This window comes from Corticium candelabrum, chromosome 11 (assembly GCF_963422355.1).
Source record: "Corticium candelabrum chromosome 11, ooCorCand1.1, whole genome shotgun sequence".
Taxonomy (NCBI): Eukaryota; Metazoa; Porifera; class Homoscleromorpha; order Homosclerophorida; family Plakinidae; genus Corticium; species Corticium candelabrum.
This window is the reverse complement of record NC_085095.1, coordinates 3,496-10,053: the sequence shown is the minus strand read 5'-3', so window position 1 is coordinate 10,053 and position 6,558 is coordinate 3,496. Positions and strand designations below refer to the sequence as shown.

Sequence of the window (6,558 nt, the reverse complement as noted above, 5' to 3'; positions counted from 1 at the left end):
ATTAATTACTTGATAAGATTAGATTATGTTGTTAGGTTAATTACGTCGTACGCCACACAATCAAGGTTGGGCCGGGCGATGGGGTAAAGTATCATGGCTCTTAATTAATTTATTAAATGTATAAGTAATTGGTCCCAAAATCGCTAGATCAACTAAATAGTGAGACTATATTATTGGTAGTGGATTCGGGGTTTAGTATATCTCCGAAGAAGCAGTTCTGTATTGTCATTTTCAGTCAGAATTTGATATCCTAAAAATTGAGTTAGTAGTTTTTTTGGTAATTCATATATAATTTAGATCATTAAGTATTAAATTTTGTTTGGTGTGGGGGTGGGGACAGCTACTTCAACATTCATCAGCCAAGCAACAGGATAATTTTAGACTTCTAAGAGATGCCTTCTTTAATTTAGTGTATGTTAAGTCATGCACTACTTAAAATTAGATTAGAGTATTTAATTTAATTTAAGTGGGACCGTGTTTGTGCGTGCTATGGTGTGGGGTGGTTAATGTGGTTGTGTAAATACTGACCTCAATGGAGGAAAGGTGGCTGTTGGCTGGTAATGTTGTGTGGCTTGTCATGAGATGGTGTTGTTGAGGTCTCGAGAGTGTGTAGGTAATTGTTGACGAGTTCTTTGTTTGTGTGTGGTGTGTTGATTAAATGGCTGTGTTTCTGTAAATGTTAATCGTGCTTGAATGTTGATCTTGGGTCATGGTAGGGATTGTGTTAAATTGTATTTTTGTAAGTGACTTCGTGAGCTGGTGTGTGTACATTGTGATGACATTGGAGTTGCGTTTAGTTGAGTTTGAGGTATCTCGGTAGTGGATGTCTCCATGTTTGTGATGTCATAAACGGTCAGTTCCGTGGGTAGTTTTCTGTACTTTATATTTGTGTAATTTGTTTTCAGTAGAGAACCAATATTTCATAGGATAGTGAATTTCTTTTTTTAAAAAAGGAAACTCTAATATAATAGTGATGTACAAAATGTCTTTCTAAAGTTTATTGGTTTGTGACTATTTGTATTGGCAATAGTACTGTTCCCATTTGGTTGAAGTCTGTGTGTGACGACTCAATGTTCGGTGCTGACGTGCTTGTGTTCGGACGCTGTGAGGTCATCACCTGAGGTAGCATCGGTTGTGGGGCCTCCACCACCGGTGTGTCGCTCCGTCGATTTCCATCGTTATTGTTAGTTGATTGTTGTGCCTTCTTGTTTAGGCCAAATCTACCAATGGTTTTGAGTCGTGTTATCCATTGGTTTTCCAGAGTCAGGCGTCGTTGGTGATTTTCTTCGATTTGGATCGGTGTTATTTTCCAAAGTCCCTTTGAGTTGTGGTTTCGTTCGTTACAATGTAAGTAGATCTTTTTTGTGTCTTGTGATCGCAGTTTGTTGCGGTGGTGTCTCATACGGACTCTGAGTGTGCCTCCTGTTTGTCCAACGTATTGCTTGTGACATCTGGGTACATCACACGTAATGACATAAATTATGTTTGTTGATGCGCATGTCATTCGTCCATTTATTGTTGTGTTGTTGTTTTGGAAATATAGTGGGTATGACTTGCCCGTGGTGGTGCTGCGGATGGCAGAACAAATCGTGATCTGATGGCATATTCCGCATTGTGTGTGGTTGCAAGTTGTCGTGACTGGCGTAATGGCGAGTCTGGGTACTGGGACGTCGCTGTTTTTTACGTCTTTTATTGGTTTGGAGGTTCCCCGTAATCGGGCCCGTGTGATGTGATCACTGATGTTCTTTGCTCTTTTGTAGGCAATCATTGGTGGGTGACATCCAAGTATTGATTCGAGTTGGGGGTCGCTGTCGATCATGATTTGCCATTGTCTGTGGATCAGTTGTTTGATGTTTGGGAACCAGGGTGAGAAAGTTGTCGTGAATATTGATCTGGTGTTTTGTGTTTGTTGTTTATCGTGTGTCGTATTCTTAAGGAGGTAACGTCTTTTGCTGAATGGTAGTTTTGAGAGTGGTCTTATGGTTTGTTTCTTGGGGTAACCTCTTGATATGAGGCGTTTTGTGTGGTCGTTAAGAATGTGACGGTACTCGGTTGGGTCTGATGTGGATCTAAGGAACCGGTGTGCCTCACCAAGTGTGACAGCTCTGAATGTGCTTGGTGCGTGGCATGAGGTGTAATGCAGATATTGGAATCTGTTAGTGATTTTAAAATGAGTCTTGCAGTCAAGGATGTTGTTTTGTAAAAAACGATTGCCTTTGTATGTAAGAACGTCGAGGAAGACGGCTTCTGTGTTGCTTTGTGTGTATGTGAATTTGATTGTGGGGTGAAAGCTGTTGAGTCGTTCCATCATGTGTTGAAGGGTTTGAGTAGTGTCCTCCCAGATGACATATATGTCATCGATGAATCTCTTCCAGATCAATGGTCTGGTTGGTTCATCTCGGAGAAACCTTTCTTCGAGATCGGCCATGAAGAGGTTGGCAAATGTTGGGGCAACTTTTGTTCCCATGGCAACACCAAAAAGTTGTCTATATATTTCACCATTGAATTCGAATATGTTGTTAGTTAAAATGTGAGTCAGAAATGTCTCGGTTATCCGAACAAGATTTGGTGAAAAGCCGATGTCATAATATACTTCGTTGTCGGTGGTTCGGATGTAGTCTCGGAGTTTTTCAATGCATACATGTATGCCTTCCTTGTGTGGAATGTTTGTGTAGAGCGATGTAACGTCTATTGTGACTAGTATGGCATCATGTTTCATTCTTGTTGTTTCGATTAGAGATATGAAGTCATTTGAGTCCCGGATGTAACTGTTCTGTGTGAGTGCAATTGGTTTGAGAAGATAGTCTACGAATTGAGAAATGGCTTCAGTCGGTCCTGAGCAACCAGACACGATTGGTCGATATGCAACTGGAGTTTTGTGTATTTTACTGAGAAAATAGAGTTGTTGTGTTCGTACTTTAGATGGTTTAAGTTGGAAAAGGAATTGTAGTGTCTTTCTATCCAGAAGTCCTAGTTTGTGTATGTCAGTAACTGTCTGATTGATTTGTTTTACTATGGATTGTGTTGGGTCTTTGTCTAGATGTCGATAGGTTTGTGGGTCGTGTACTTGTTCCAAGCCTTTCTCAATATAGGTTTGTTTGTCTTCAATTACTATCAAGGATCCCTTGTCAGCTTTTTTCATGATTATGTCATTCCTGCGTGTGAGCCGTGTGAGGGCAGTTCGTTCATGTTGGGATAGATTTTGATGAATACGTTTTACTGGTTTTGCTTCAGTAAGCCACTTTCTTGTTCTGGTTATGTAGGTCTCTAGAGCTTGATTGCCTGTGGTTGGGGGATTCCATTTTGATTTCATTCGAAATGGGTGTGGTCTGCCGGGGATGTGTGCAACATTTTCGTCTTCGTTGTTAGTGTCATGGTGTTGTTCGTGCCATCGACTGGCGTGTGTAAGAATGCGGAGTCGTCTAGTAAAATTGTCGAATTCTTGTAGCAGTCGATGTCTGTTCGGTTTTCGCTCGGTTGGAACGAAGGCGAGACCTTTATCGAGTAGGGTCATTTCCGTGTGTGTTAGTACGTGGTTGCTTCTGTTCAGAATGTATTTGTTGGCTCTCGTTGTTGTTGTTTTAGTTGATATTGTTGTCTTCATCGGTGTAGTGGTGGTTAGGGGTGATCGCGTGACGGTATCTGTTGGCCTAGTGTGTCCGTGATCAGGATTTGACTCAGTAACCTTGGTTTCATCAATAGCTGTATTATTGTCTAATCTATTTCTATTTCTGACAGTTCTAGATAATGTACAAGGTCTATCCAACGTTTTAACTCTTCTCATCGTGTGCTTCGACCTCTGTCTTCTTCTAGGTCTCGTTTGTGTGATCGGTAACTCCTCGGTGATGGACTGCGTCGCCGTTTGTCCTGGTAGTAGTCTCTGTTCCGACCGTAGTTGCTGTGAGCTCTCGAATATTCTGTGGGAAAAGGTTAGAGAAGTTTGGGTTTCAATAATTGTATTTGATAACTTAGAAAAATTGTGATGTGAAAATTTCTCACTTCGAGGCTCACCATCAACTGTTCTTTTTTCCGTCGGTCGTTTGGATGGTCCAGAGAGTGTGTGTCTTATTGTATTCAATCGTTTGGCTGAGCTAGTTATATTACCACCGTGTCTATCATCCTCCCAGTTGTCCGGTCGGTTCCGCTTAAGATTTCTCAGTGTGTTTTGCCTTCTTTTTTGTGAGGCTTGTCGTTGTACTTTCAGATCTTCATTGGTTTGTACGACCGATTCCGTTACTGTTTGTAGTAGATCAGTTGTCTGTTCTGGGTCGATAAGGCTCATGTTGGTTTGTAGTTCTGTGTCGATTTTTTCTAAGTCTTCTTTCAAGGTAGTTGAGGTTTGGTTGTAATGTTCTCGTAGCAGTGTTGCGAGTTTCATGTGGTATTCGGTTGTTGCATCGTCTATTTGTGTGGTGATGTCAGTGCGGGTTGCAAGGATGGGGCGTATGTTTGTTGTGTTGGAAGTTTGTAGCCATGTAGGAAGAACTTTGGCCTCAATAGAATGGTGTAGGTAGGAATGGTGATGCTCTAGTTTTTCTAGGTTGAAGAGTAGTTCTCGTCGGTTAAAGAGAAGTGTATGTATGACTGTGTCAACGTTTGATGGTTGTTGCTGGTCATCCAGGTTTTGTTTCTGTTGATCCCCATCTTCGGGGAACGCGTTTTGTTTCAGGAGTTGTTGTAAACGTGTAGTAGATGTGGGGAGCGACACAGGTGGCGGTGGAGGTGCCCCGGGTGGTTCTGTCGGTGGATCCACGCAAAGTCGCGCGAGATCTCTTTCCAGTGGTGTACTGGTACGTTGTTGTGATAGGTCTGCAATGTGTCTGTCGAACTCCTCATCCAAGAGCGCATCATCATCAGGAGTGGCGTGATGTGATGGTGGCTGATTTGTTTCCGTCTGGTTGGTTTCAGCGGCATTGTCTTCAGTTTCCATGGAGTGTATAGCTTGATCGTCTTCAATGATCTTCCGACCCCTTGGGTGTTTGCTGCGAGTTGTTTTCTCCATGGCAGAAGCGATGGAGTGGATCGTGTGTCTATACGATCCCGGTGTGGATGTGATTTGTTTTGTTGTGTGTTTCTTTGACATCATAAATTTCTGTTAGAATGTATAGTTGAGTCGTTATTAAAGAAACATGATATATGAGCAACATCCATGTAATGTCTTTAGAGAGAATATGTTATAGGCTAGCTCAGAGAGCGATATCAAGTCCGATATCGCGGAGCGCGTGCACATAAACGAACGCGGTACTGACTATTGGCGTACGCGTTTCAGCTTACTAGCTTTCATCAGCGCCAGGCATGTACCGATGAGATTGTCTAACCTTTTGGCACGCAAGAGAGTCTTCCAATAATCGGTTCTTGAAAGTCGTTATTTAAGACCGTGTCTTCTGAGTTGTATGTGAACACTTCGGTGGCCAAGAAGATAATGGTCTCAGTGCTTTGGTGTATTAGTATTGGGTGTGTGAGCGAGTAGAGTGTCTAACATTCTTCAACTGATTTTGTCTTTTGACAGGTGTAATTCTTATCTTGAGACATCTAGAGGTTCGTGATAGAATCCTTGGTGGGTCTGGAGATGTGTTGTTTGTCGTGATCGATTTCACTGGGAAATCTTTTCAAAGTGTGTGATTTGTTATGGTTGATTTCCAGAGGTATGTGTTTTAGGGTCCTGTGGCTTTTTGCTTTGGTTCCAGAGGTATTTGGTTATATCCGGGAATAAGTGTACACGTGATGTTAGTCATGTGATCACATTTGCAGTCGAGTTGTCTTAGATCTTCTTGTTCAGCTGTTCTGAGGGCGACTGGCAATGGCGTAATGGTTGACAATGGCTGTCGTTGATGATGTGGGTGATGAGGGCAGTGAAGTCGAGTGGTGGTGGGCTCTTGACGAGGGATGGTGATTCTTGAAGGGTACGGCCTGTGTGTGTCAGTGTGTGCGCGCGCGTATGTGTACATATATGTGTATTTGTGTGCGGTTGTGTTCGCGTGGTGTATTGTTGTGTGTACAGAATGGTTGTGTGTACAGAATGGTTGTGTGTACAGCATGATTGTGTGGGTGGGGTTATTCAATCTATCAGTTAGTTATTTCAGTACTATTATCTATTTCAAAGTAAGTTCACAACTCGGTACAGAGCTGTTGTGAAAACTCACAACTTCTCAATTAAAGGAAGGGATCAGGGTTTAGCTCTGTCTCTGTCAGGCTAATGGGTTATTAAAATATTAATTATATTATTAGTTATATTGGTAAAATAATTTTTTTTATTTCTTTTTGTCTAATTATAGAATTTTCCGTTGTCCTGGGATTACCTTAGCTATATATATTATTATATATATTATTTAAGTAACCAATTAACTCAGCCGGTTATAAAATTAATCACAACGGCCGGGGCTGGGGCCATGCAATTGAATAGGGTAAAAATAAAAAGTTAGGGTAAGGGTTAAAGGTTAGTATTAGAATTAAGAGTTAGTGTAACAATTTTGAGTTAGAGTAAGAACTATAAGTTAATGTAAGGATTATGAGTCAGGGTAAGTACCATTGGTTATATATGTATTTGATTAATTTTAA

General features: G+C 41.4%; 1 long non-coding RNA gene across 3 annotated transcripts; it reads left to right on the top strand.

The window, feature by feature from the left end:
• The first annotated feature begins 1,026 nt into the window (after window positions 1-1,026).
• On the top strand, window positions 1,027-2,959 carry LOC134187415 (uncharacterized). 3 transcript variants are annotated; one of them, XR_009971100.1, is made up of 5 exons: window positions 1,027-1,122; window positions 1,214-1,347; window positions 1,544-1,695; window positions 1,761-1,866; window positions 2,738-2,959. It is a non-coding gene; the product is annotated as an uncharacterized LOC134187415 (long non-coding RNA). The 3 variants fall into 3 exon arrangements; XR_009971102.1 differs by having other exon boundaries at window positions 1,214-1,466; XR_009971101.1 differs by having other exon boundaries at window positions 1,036-1,152.
• Window positions 2,960-6,558: the final 3,599 nt, after the last annotated feature.